General features: G+C 45.5%; 1 protein-coding gene across 3 annotated transcripts in view; it reads left to right on the top strand.

The window, feature by feature from the left end:
- Positions 1–13,479, top strand: part of ARIH1 (ariadne RBR E3 ubiquitin protein ligase 1) — a 420,527-nt gene that overhangs the window by 251,591 nt on the left and 155,457 nt on the right. The gene's annotated exons all lie outside the window — the stretch shown is intronic.

Below are 13,479 nucleotides of genomic sequence, written 5' to 3'. Positions count from 1 at the left end.
AATATCTTTATGAATGGAAGTAGTGCATATCACTAAATAGAATGTAAAAGAGTTTTCTTTCGAACTTAAAGGCCGATGGAGAAAACCACTTAGGGTGTATGCTAATGGATGGTTACATAGCTTCTAATGCAAGCTTGCTGCAAAAGCTTACTATCTCAATGTAGTAAGCAATAAGCATGCAAATTACTGCTGCATTAGTGTGTACTATCAAAAAAATAGTACACACTGCCGGAGTAATTTGCCACTCATTGCGTGATCAGTAATTGGCTTATGCACTCAAGAAAGAAGAGAATAGTAAATCATTAAAAAAAAAAAAGTCCGCTGCCCCCAAAATATATAATTCCCCCACCCCCTCCCAACACTACCCAAAATATCCCTGGTAGCCTTATTGCCCCCCCCCCCCCCCCCCCACCAATTCACCTAGAAATAATACCCTAGGTAGCTTGTGGAGCCCCCTCCCTCCTTCATGTATCTTAGGCACCACGCCTGCTTCCACCCATTCATCAGTGCCACACCTTCTAAAATGGCAGTACCTCACTCCCCCCCCCCCCCCCAATGGTGCATCCTGGGCTGTACCACACAGGGTTACTCTGCCAAATAAGGGAAAAATTCCCTTATTTGGCAGACGACCCTATGTGGTATGTCCCAAGATTCATTATATGGGGTTGGATGCCATCATTTTAGAAGCTTGCAGCACTGAGACAGAAGCAGGTTGGCATTGCTTCTGCCTCATCAGTATGTGCAGGAGGGGGAGGGAGGAATAGTTTGGGGGACCAAGGCAGGTGTTTGAGAATGGAGGTCCAATAGACCAGTGGTTCTCAAAACTGTCTGAGGGGATCGCCAGTCAGTCAGGTTTTCAGGATAACATATGAGAGATTTGAATATAATGAAAGTGACAGGCATGCAAATCTCTCTCATACATATTCTTTAGGATTATCCTGCAAATTGGACTAGCTGGTAGACCCCAGGACAGGTTTGAGAACCACTGCACTAGACTGCCATGGATTTTTTTTCCTGCTTTGTGGGGCATTGGAGCTTGGGAGGTTTTCTGGAGTTTGAGATCAGAGAATTGGAGGGGGGGAGTTGGAGGATTATCTTAGGGTTGAAATACAGATAATAGTGCAGAAGACCTAATTCTTTTACATCTTCTCTGAGGTGGCGATAGCTTGTGCCTTGTGTTCAACCTTAGTTTTCCGCACAGTTCTCTATATCAGGGCTCAAATTGCTAATAGCTTCATTTCAATATGCTGTGCACTTTAGTGTAAACTGAACATCTTGCTTAAAAGGTAGCCTTCAAAGTTCTACCTGTTGCCTACCAGAATTCCTTTTTCCTGTACTAGGACAAGAGTGAGAGGTGAAAGCACTCCAGTTGCCATGTTTGTTCATTCTTTTGCCTTTGCTAAAATTGACTGACACATGTTTTTTTTAATTTCAATCTATTTTTTTAAACTCATGCACATTCTTGGTTGACAAGCAGGATGAATTGGTCACACAGATACCTCAGGAGTCCCTTTAGTCTTTTGGTCACATTGCTGCTCTAACACAGGCACTTCATTCCAATAACATCATCACCAATTGATATTGACCACCGATTAATCCATAGTGTGCTAATATACTATCCCTTTGCATCCAAAGATCTTCCTCAAGAAGAGAAATATTTCCTTATCATCCATTCCAGACCATCCCAGACAAGTGGGTGTTGTCCATTGGCCATCAGATGGAGATGGAGACAGAGAAAGAAAGTAGTTTCATGTGCTTCACCCCTAAAGGGGATTGTGCAGACATAGAATGTTCAGTATTTATTTATTTATTGCATTTGTATCCCACATTTTCCCACCTTCATGCGGGTTCAGTGTGGCTTACAATATGATATAAATGATGGAAATACAATTTGTTACAACTTGGTTATGGATTACATTGTGTAGAGTTAAGCGAGACAGTCGAAGTAGCGTTAAGGAATATAACAATCGAACACAGACATTGAAACATTGGAAGGGGACAGTGGGAGGCTTAAAGGGCAATATTAAGGCATGAAGACATATGGTATACATATTTCTCTGAGTGGAGGTATGAGTGATGTGAGATTACGGGGATAAGATTGTAGAATTGGATGTATGATGCATTAGTGAACAGTGAGTATGGACTTTATGTGTTTTGGCTCTTTCCGTATATTTTTTCAAAAAGATGGGTCTTAAATAATTTGCGGAAGGAAGCTTGTTCGTGGATCGTTCTTAAGTTGCGTGGCAGTGTATTTCAAAACTGCGTGCTTATGTGAGAGAAGGTTGACGCGTGTAGCGTCTTGTATTTCAGGCCCTTGCAGTTGGGGAAGTGAAGGTCGAGGAAAGTTCGAGATGATCTTTTGGCGTTCCTGGGTGGTAGGTCTATTAGCTCAGACGTAGGCTGGGGCTTCGCCGTGAATGATTTTGTGGACTAATGTGCATACTTTGAAAGTGACGCGTTCCTTGAGTGGTAGCCAGTGTAGTTTCTCTCTTAATGGCTTTGCACTTCCATATTTTGGTTTTCCAAAATGAGTCTGGCTGCTGTATTCTGGGCTGTTTGAAGTTTCCACAGTATTTGCTCTTTGCAACCTGCGTATAGTGAGTTGCAGTAATCCAGATGGCTGATTACGAGGGATTGCACTAGGCTGCGAAAGACGGATCTTGGGAAGAATGGTCTTATCCTTTTCAATTTCCACATGCAGTAGAACATCTTTTTAGTTATGTTGTTTGCGTGAATTTCGAGTGTTAGGTGGCGGTCGATAGTGACTCCAAGGATTTTTAGCTTTTCTGAGATTGGAAGGTTTAGGTTTGGTGTGTTTATAGCGGTAAATTCCTTTGTGTTGTATTGAAAGGTGAGTATCAGGCATTGAGTTTTTTCTGCATTTAATTTCAGACTAAATGCATCTGCCCATGTGTTCATGATGTGTAGGCTTTGATTGATTTTATTGAAGATTTCGTTGATGTCTTGATTGAAAGGGATGTATATTGTAACATCATCAGCGTATATGTATGGGTTGAGGTTATGGTTTGATAGGAGTTTAGCCAGGGGGATCATCATTAGGTTGAAAATGGTTGGTGAGAGGGGTGATCCTTGTGGTACTCCGCATTCAGGTGTCCATGCCTTAGACGTGGTTGAATGTGATGTGACTTGATACGAACGTAGGGTTAGGAACCCCTTGAACCAGTTCAGGACATTTCCTACAATTCCAAAGTATTCAAGTATGTGTAGCAGGATTCCGTGGTCAACCATATCGAAGGCACTTGACATGTCAAATTGTAGAAGGAGTATATTGTTGCCAGTTGCAATTATTTGTTTAAATTTAGTCATAAGGGTGACTAATATTGTTTCTGTGCTATGATTCGACCGGAATCCTGATTGGGCATCATGCAATATTGAGTGTTCAGATAGTTTATGAGTTGTTTAGTTACCATTCCTTCGGTTATTTTGGTTATTAGTGGTATGGATGCTACTGGCCTGTAGTTGGTTATTTCGCTCGTGCTTTTCTTTGTGTCTTTAGGAATTGGGGTGAGTAAGATTTTTCCTTTTTCTTTTGGGAAGTATTGTGTGTCCAGGCGGATGTTGGACAAACCATGCAGCTCCTATTCAGTTCTTAGCCAGATCCTGACCCAGATTCTTTTCTGTAGAGCAGGATTTTTTTTTTTCAAGGATTATGATCCTTCATAACAGATTCCATGAGTTTTATTGGAGCTGGGGTGACACTCGGTGGAGCCGAGTCCTCTACTTCCACTACAGTTTCCTCTGCAAATTAAAGGAACCAAAGTTATGTATGTATTATACTAGTCTTTCTCTTAGATGAGGCCCAGCAGCAGTTTTATTTATTTTGACTGTCAAGAACATAAGCGTTGCCGTACAGGGACAGGTCAAAGGTCCATCGTGCTCAGTATTCTGTTTTCAACAGTGGACAATCTAGGTCACAAGTATCTAGCAAGATCCACTGCTTTTTCAAGATTGTTAGGGTTCTGGTAAGTTCTGTTCAGAACGAAGGTCTATCAAGCCTAATATTCTGTTTCCAACAGTGGCCAATCTAGGTCACAAGTATCTAGCAAGATTACTGCTTTTTCCAAGATTGTTAGGATTCTGGTAAGTTCTGTTTTCTTTTCTGACAAACTTATTATTTTCTCTCAGACAAACTATCTCAAGTTGTCGAACTCAGCTAAAGAGCTCTGCTGCCAGGCTACAGAACCATAGCAGTTCATCAGTACATATAGCTAAGGAGGTCTCCGAAATTTAAAAAAGAACTGGACAGAAGAGGTCAGCTTGTCACAAGCTTGATGACTTCAGTTCCATTTTTGTGGATAAGCAAACTATAAGTGGAGAACATCTGGTGGAACTCAGCTAGCTATATGCTTATATGCTCTGACTTTTTCATGCTGTAGGAAGTAGTTGTATTTTATAGCAACAAACTTGGTTGTGTTGACAAGCTATGGGACTCAGCCCTATTTCCAGTAGGCTTGTTTTACTTAGAATATAAGAATAGCCATGCTGGAGCAGACCGATGGTCCATTTAGCCCAGTATCCTGCTTCCAGTAGTGGCCAATCCAGGTCACAAGTATCTGGCAGAATCCCAAATGCTAACAAGATTCCATGCTATGAATCCCAGGAACAGTACTGGCTTTCCCCATTTCTATCTCAGTAGCAGACTATGACTTTTCCTCCAGGAACGTGTCCAAATTTTTTTTTTAAATCATGACAAAGCAACTATTGCAGAAATGGTCTATGCTCCCGTTGTCTTTCATGGGGATTTCCCTATGAAAGACGTGAGTCTATTTAGTATGATTGTCTTCCCAAATGGTTGTACATATTACAAATGCTACTTCTTTATGTGAAGAAAAATGACTTCAGGAGCCTCTCCAAAATTGTGACTCATTTCAGGGAGGTATGGGGGGGACGGGAACCAAAAATAAAATTTTGCAGTTTGGTGGGTGATTGGAATCGGGGAGGGATGGAGCTCCCAGATATTAAATTGTACAATATGACTTGTTTACTTCATCACGTAAGTGATTGGTTGGGTAATAGGGAAGACTATATGCCATTATATGGAAAAGGTCTTTTGTCATCCCTGGCACCTTCATTTTATCCTACACACAAAACAAAAATCACTTTGTGTTTCTTATGTTTAGTGCAAGTGCTTAGGGCTCTTTGGGGGCACATAGATAAATTGTGGGATTTACTCCCAGTTATAGCAGATTCTTCAAGGACAAGCAGGCTGCTTGTTCTCACATGTGGGTCGACATCTGTGTCGGCCTGGGAATTGGCGTTTTGCAAGAGCAAAATATAAAAAAGTTTTGCCAGAGTCTTCTGGCGCGCGTGCGCGCGTCTCCTCAGTTTCTGTTTTTTCAGCAACGAGGTGCGGCAGGTTCAACCAGTGCTCCTCATTTAGGCCCGGGAAAAAGAGTCTTTGCTTTTGTGAGTTTTTCGCGTTTTTGTTTACCTTGTTAAAAAAATAAAAATTCCTTTATTTTTTGTTTAGTTTATTCTTCAATCATTTTTCTAAGTTTTATTTCTTTTTCAACGTGGCTGTCCTTTAGGCCACGTGGTTGGGTTTCTCCCCTTTTTGTGCCCTTCTGTTTTTTGGCACAATCTCGTTGTTTGATTTCGCTGAAGCCATTTTTCCTCTCGTGTCATCGAAGACACCCAGCAGCTTCAAACGTACTCCGTGCAACCAGACCATCTTGGGTACCGATACTCATTCGTGGTGTATCCAGTGCCTTGGGCCTGACGTAGCCCAGCTGCTTTTGTAGTCTGTGTCTTTGTACGAAGAAACGGAATCAAGTGTCTCAAGAAGCCCAGTGAGGAAAGTGTTTTGGGGCTTGGTTTGGTCCTTCAACGTCGACATCAATACCGAGGTCGGCAGCGTCAACATCGAGGGAGGCATTGACGTCGGGAGGAGAGGTAATGGCTGCTGAGAGACCCCGATGGCGGCTCTTGACGAGCGCATCTGGGCCCTGCTTCCAGAGCTTCTGGAAGGATAGCTGCGCCAGTCTGCTTCGGTGTCGGGGGTGCTTGTGCCTTCCGTACAGTCTGCTGCAACGGCGTCTGGCCCTTCACCTGCGGTGAGGTCCCTGGCCTCGGTGCTACCTGCCACCCAGGTCGACTCCCCTTCTTCAGTGGAGGAAGCTTCGCCGCAGTCCAGGTGGGCGTCGGCCTCTCGACATCGCCATCGAAGACATCGATTCTCGGAGTGACCTGAGAGAGGTCTTCTCCGATACTGAAGATGAGCGTTCGTGGGAGTCAGACGAAGATCCCAGGTACTTTTCTTCTGACAAGTCCTATAGGATTCCCTCTGAACCTTTCCCTCCACCAGAAAGGAGACTATCTCCCCCGGAGAGTTTGTCCTTTACATCTTTTGTCCGGGAAATGTCTAAGGCTATTCCTTTCCCTATGAAGAGGCGGCTGAGGGGGTGATATGATAGCAGTCTACAAGATAATGAGTGGAATGGAGCGGACAGATGTGAAACGTTTGTTTACACTTTCTGAGGGGAGATATGATAGAGGTATATAAAATAGTGAGTGGAGTGGAACAGGTGGATATGAAGCGTCTGTTCACGCTTTCCAAAAATACTAGGACTAGGGGGCATGCGATGAAACTACAGTGTAGTAAATTTAAAACAAATCGTAGAAAATGTTTCTTCACCCAATGCATAATTAAACTCTGGAGTTTGTTGCCGGAGAACGTGGTGAAGGCGGTTAGCTTAGCAGAGTTTAAAAAGGGGTTAGACGGTTTCCTAAAGGATAAGTCCATAAACCACTTCTAAATGGACTTGGGAAAAATCCACAATTCCAGGAATAACATGTATAGAATGTTTGTATGTTTGGGAAGCTTGCCAGGTGCCCTTGGCCTGTATTGGCCGCTGTCGTGGACAGGATGCAGGGCTCGATGGACCCTTGGTCTTTTCCCAGTGTGGCATTACTTATGTACATATGTGGTAGATACGTATGTGGTAGATTTAAAACAAATAGGAGTAAGTTTTTCTTCAGCGCGTAGTTAGACTCTGGAACTCGTTGCCGGAAAATGTAGTGACAGCAGTTGGCATTGCTGAGTTTAAAGGGGGTTTGGACAGATTCCTGAAGGAAAAGTCCATTGAACATTATTAATTAAAATTTTTGTTTTGGGGTTTTTGCCGAGTTCTTGAGGCCTGGATTGGCCACTGTCGGAGACAGGGTGCTGGGCTTGATGGACCCTTGGTCTTTTCCCAGTATGGCGGTGCTTATGTTCTTATGGAGGTTGAGGATGAGCCCAGGGCTGAGATGCTCGAGGTCCTGGACTATCCTTCTCCACCTAGAGAGGCTGTGACAGCTCCTCTACATAAGGTACTGAATGAAGTCCTTATGCGGAACTGGTCGTTCCCTCTGTCTGGCCCCATAATCCCAAACAAAGCTGACTCCCAGTATCGGATCCACAGTGAACCTGGGTTGATGAGGTCTCAGTTACCCCACAATTCCATGGTGGTGGACTCTGCCCTCAAGAGAGCCAAGAGTACTAGAGACTATGCCTCGGCGCCCCCAGGCAGAGAAGCTAGGGCCTTGGACTCTTTTGGGAGGAACACTTATTGGGCTGCTATGCTCACTGCCCAAATTCAGTCATACCAGCTCTTCACGAGCGTCCACTTGCGGAACTCGGTGAGTCAGTTGTCCAGTTTGGTTGATGCCCTCCCTCCGGAGCAGGCCGAGCCTTTTTACCAGGTGGTCAGGCAGCAGAAGGCGTAAATTCCTGGCCAGGGGTACTTTCAACACTTTCGATGTAGCATCCAGAATCGCTGCCCAAGGTATAGTGATGCGCAGACTTTCATGGCTGCATGTCTCTGACCTGGATCATTCAGTCCAGCTGCGAATGGCGGATGTTCCTTGCTGGGGGGGGGGGGGGGGGTAACCGTTTTGGTGAAAAAGTAGAGGATCTTGTCGACCAGTTCAAGAAGCACAATGATGCTATGGATTCTCTCTCCCACCGGGCATCTTCTGCTACAACCTCCTCAGCTAGGAGGTATTTTGGAGGGAAGAGGCGTGCTCCCTATTCCTATGCTAGGCGTAGGTGCACTCGGCTTCTTGGCAGCTTGCCCAGGCTCAGACCCAGCGCGCTTGTTCTTGTCAACAGCATGCGCCCAAGACCCCTGCTGCTCCCCAGCAAATTCAAGGGACGGGCTTTTGACTGGCTCCAGTTCAGCATAGTCTCTGTAAAAACTTGCCGGTTGGAAGGAGGTTAATATTTTTTCACCAAAGGTGGCCTCTCATAACCTCCAACCAGTAGGTTCTTGAAAACAGAACGGAAGCCAAAGAAAAAATAATAAAAGTGGAACAAAAAGATATGAAGGTACCCAAAGAGAAAAGAAACCCCCAAATCACTAATGTTGAAACGCATACCAGGAAATGTAGATGGAAAGCGTTGACCACAAATGCTCGCAGTCTAAGCAATAAAGTTCATGACCTTCAGGCCCTGATGTTGGAGGCAGACTTGGATGTTGTTGCAATCACAGAGACGTGGCTAAATGGTTCCCATGAATGGGATGCAAACATACCAGGCTATAATCTATTTAGGAAGGATAGAGAGGGTCGTAAGGTGGCGGAGTAGCTCTGTATGTGAGGAATGATATCACTGCAACTGAAATGACAGGGATCTGGGGAAAGGAAGAAGCGATATGGATCACCTTAAAAAGAGATGATAGAACCTCTGTCCACGTGAGTGTTGTCTACAGACCTCCGACACAATTGGAGGAATTAGATAAAGACCTGATCGCAGATATTCAAAAGTTGGGAAGCAAGAGAGAGGTGCTGTTGCTGGGAGATTTCAATCTGCCGGATGTAGATTGGAAGGTTCCGTCTGCGGAATCGGAAAGAAGTAGACGGATCGTGGATGCTTTCCAAAGTGTTTTGCGCAGACAAATGGTGATGGAACCCACGAGGGAGGGAGCGACACTGGATCTGGTTCTCACAAATGGGGATAGCGTGTCAAATATCCGAGTGGGTGCCCACCTGGGAAGCAGTGACCATCAAACGGTTTGGTTTGATAGAGCAGCCACTCAAAACTCAGTCCTGGATTTCAAGCGTGCAGACTTTAGTAAAATGGGGGAATACCTGAGGAAGGAGATGATGGGCTGGGAGGAAATACGAGAAGTGGAAGGACAGTGGTCCAGGCTGAAAGAAGCTATAAATAGGGCCATGAACCTTTATGTAAGGAAAGTAAATAAAAGCAAGAGAAAAAGGAAACCGATATGGTTCTCCAAGCAAGTGGTTGAGAAAATAAAGGCTAAAGAGTTGGCGTTCCAGAAATACAGAAGAAAAGGAACACATGGAGGAATACCGGATGAAAATGAAAGAAGCCAAGAGAGAGATACGACTGGCAAAAGCGCAAGCGGAAGAACAAATGGCTAGAAATGTAAGGAGGGGTGACAAAAATTTCTTCAGGTATATTAGTGAAAGGAGAATGACAAAAAGGGAATTGTGAGACTAAAAGATACTGTGAACCGCTATGTGGAAAATGATGAAGAAAAAGCAAATTTGCTAAATAGATACTTTTGTTCTGTTTTCACAGAGGAAAATCCTGGAGAAGGACCGCGATGGACTGGAAATAATACAATTGAGAATGAAGTGGATAGAGCACTGTTCACAGAAGAAAGTGTGTATCAACAACTTGAAAAGCTAAAGGTGGACAAAGCCATGGGACCAGACGGGATCCACCCCAGGATATTGAGGGAGCTCAGAGAGGTTTTGGCGGGTCCTCTTAAAGATTTGTTTAATATATCCTTGCAGACGGGAAAGGTTCCGAGGGATTGGAGAACGGCAGAGGGTGGTCCCTCTTCACAAAAGTGGTGATAGGGAAGAAGCTGGAAACTACAGGCCGGTAAGCCTCACTTCGGTTATTGGAAAAGTAATGAAAGCGATGCTGAAGGAAAGGATAGTGAATTTCCTGGAAGCCAATAAGTTGCAAGATCCCAGACAACATGGTTTTACGAAAGGGAAATCGTGCCAAACGAATCTCATTGAGTTCTTTGATTGGGTGACAGGAGAATTGAATCAGGGACGAGCTATGGACGTAATCTACTTAGATTTCAGCAAAGCTTTTGACACGATTACCCACAGGAAGCTCTTAAATAAACTGGAGGGGCTGAAGATAGGAGCTGAAGTGGTAAACTGGAGGGGCTGAAGATAGGAGCTGAAGTGGTAAACTGGAGGGGCTGAAGATAGGAGCTGAAGTGGTGAACTGGATTAGGAACTGGTTGACGGACAGACGCCAGAGGGTGGTGGTGAATGGAATTCGCTCGGAGGAAGGAAAGGTGAGTAGTGGAGTGCCTCAGGGATCGGTGCTGGGGCCGATTCTGTTCAATATATTTGTGAGTGACCTTGCCGAAGGGTTAGAAGGTAAAGTTTGCCTATTTGCGGATGATACTAAGATCTGTAACAGAGTGGACACCCCAGAGGGAGTGGAAAACATGAAAAAGGATCTGAGGAAGCTAGAACAATGGTCTAAGGTTTGGCAATTAAAATTCAAAGCGAAGAAATGCAAAGTGATGCACTTAGGGAATAGAAATCCACGAGAGACGTATGTGTTAGGCGGGGAGAGTCTGATAGGTACGGGTGGAGAGAGGGATCTTGGGGTGATAGTATCTGAGGATTTGAAGGCGACGAAACAGTGTGACAAGGCGGTGGCCGTAGCTAGAAGGTTGTTAGGCTGTATAGAGAGAGGTGTGACCAGCAGAAGAAAGGGGGTGTTGATGCCCCTGTATAAGTCGTTGGTGAGGCCCCACCTGGAGTATTGTGTTCAGTTTTGGAGGCCGTATCTTGTTAAGGATGTAAAAAGAATTGAAGCGGTGCAAAGAAAAGCTACGAGAATGGTATGGGATTTGCGTTACAAGACGTATGAGGAGAGACTTGCTGAACTAAACATGTATACTCTGGAGGAAAGGAGAAACAGGGGTGATATGATACAGACGTTCAAATATTTGAAAGGTATTAATCCGCAAACGAACCTTTTCCGGAGATGGGAATGTGGTAGAACAAAAGGACATGAAATGAGATTGAAGTATTTTTTTCACAGAGAGAGTAGTGGATGCTTGGAATGCCCTCCCGCGGGAGGTGGTGGAAATGAAAACGGTAACGGAATTCAAACATGCGTGGGATAAGCATAAAGGAATCCTGTGCCGAAGGAATGGATCCTCAGCAGCTTAGTCAAGATCGGGAGGCGGGGCTGTTGGTTGGGAGGTGGGGATAGTGCTGGGCAGACTTATACGGTCTGTGCCAGAGCTGGTGGTGGGCAGCGGGACTGGTGGTTGGGAGGCGGGGATAGTGCTGGGCAGACTTATACGGTCTGTGCCAGAGCCGGTGGTTGGGAGGAGGGGCTGGTGGTTGGGAGGCGGGGATAGTGCTGGGCAGACTTATACGGTCTGTGCCAGAGCCGGTGGTTGGGAGGAGGGGCTGGTGGTTGGGAGGCGGGGATAGTGCTGGGCAGACTTATACGGTCTGTGCCCTGAAGAGCACAGGTACAAATCAAAGTAGGGTATACACAAAAAGCAGCAAATATGAGTTATCTTGTTGGGCAGACTGGATGGACCGTGCAGGTCTTTTTCTGCCGTCATCTACTATGTTACTATGTTACTTTGTAAATAGTCTGGTTAGGATACACCCTCAATCTGAATCCAAACCTCCAAATTGCCCACCGGGAGCTCAGTCCTACAGCTCCCAGCACAAGCAGGTACTTGCAGAGGAACTCTCCGCCCTTCTAAAGGCCCACCAGGGGAAGAAGGGCTGGGATTCTATTCCAGGTACTTCCTTGTGCAGAAAAAGACAGGGTTGATGCATCCCATCCTAGACCTAAGGGCCCTGAAAAATGTCCTAGTCCGAGAATAGTTCAGGATGGTTTACCTGGGCACCCTTCTTCCCATGATTGAAGAGAATGTTTGGCTATGCTCTCTGGACTTAAAGGATGCTTATACGCACATCTCGATACTTCCAGCTCCCAGGAAATATCTTCGATTTTGGCTGGGAACACAGCACTTTCAGTACCGTGTGCTGCCTTTTGGCCTGGCGTCTGCACCCAGAGTGTTCACAAATTGTCTGGCTGTAGTCGCAGCATTGCTATGTAGACTGGGAGTGCATGTGTTCCCTTATTTAGTCGATTGGCTGGTGAAGAGCACCTCGGAGGACGGTGCTCTGGAGTCCATGAAAATGACTATTCAGGTGCTAGAGCTACTGGGGTTCATAATAAATTACTCCGTTCCATCTCACTCCTGTTCAGAGACTGGAATTTATTGGAGCACTGCTGGACACGAAGACAGCTCAGGCTTATCTTCCCAACCCAAGGGCAGACAGCCTCCTGTCTCTGATGTCCATGGTTCGAGAGTCTGAGTAGATCACAGCTCGGCAGATGTTGAGACTTTTGGGCCACATGGCCTCCACAGTTCATGTAACTCCCGTGGCACGTGTACATATGAGATCAGCTCAATGGACCCTAGCTACCTGGAGGATGTGATCCAACTCTTCACCGATTTTCAAAATTCTCTTGGTGGACAATCCGCTCCAATTTGACCATGGGATGACCATTCCAAATTCCTCAGCCACAAAAAGATCTGACGACGGATGCATCCCTCCTAGGGTGGGGAGCTCATGTAGATGGGCTTCACACTCAAGGAGCCTGGTCCTTCCGGGAAACAGGTCTTCTGATCAACCTCCTGGAACCATGAGCAATTTGGAGCGCTCTAAAGACTTTCAGAGATCGGCTCTCCAACCAAATCATCTTAATTCAAACAGACAGGTTGCAATGTATTACACTAACAAGCAAGGGGGCACCGGATCTTGCCCTCTGTTTTAGGAAGCTGTTCAGATGTGGCTTTGGGCACGCCGTCATGGCATGATTCTCCAAGCCACTTATCTCGGAGGTGTAAACAACAGTCTGGCCGACATTCTGAGCAACAAAATGCAACCTCACGAGTGGTCTCTGAACATGGTCGTAGCCCGTAAGATCTTCCGAGCGTGGGGCACCCCCTTGGTGGATCTTTTTGACACTCAGATCAATCACAAGGTCACTCAGTTCTGTTCCAGACTTCAGGCCCACGACAGACTAGCGTCAAATGCCTTTATTCTTAATTGGGGAACAGGCCTTCTGTATGTGTATACCTCTGGTAGGGAAGACTTTGCTGAAACTGAAGCAAGACCATGGAACTATGATCCTGGTAGCTCCATTCTGGCCAAGCCAGATTTGGTTCCCTCTTCTTTTGAAGTTGTCCTTCGAAGAACCATGGAGATTTGAGGGTTTCCAACCCTCATCACCCAGAATGAGGGGTCGCTTCTACATCCCAACCTCCAGTCTCTGGCTCTCACGGCCTGGATGTTGAGAACTTAGAATTCGCCTCCTTAGGTCTTTCAGAGGGTGTCTCCCGAGTCTTGCTTGCTTTCAGGAAAGATTCTACGAAGAAGTGTTATCTTTCAAATGTAGGAGGTTTGCCATCTGGTGTGACAGCAAGGCCTTAG

Source organism: Microcaecilia unicolor, chromosome 1 (assembly GCF_901765095.1).
Source record: "Microcaecilia unicolor chromosome 1, aMicUni1.1, whole genome shotgun sequence".
In the NCBI taxonomy this organism is placed as follows: Eukaryota; Metazoa; Chordata; class Amphibia; order Gymnophiona; family Siphonopidae; genus Microcaecilia; species Microcaecilia unicolor.
Note: the sequence above shows the minus strand (reverse complement) of the source record. Positions and strands in the feature narration are given on the sequence as shown.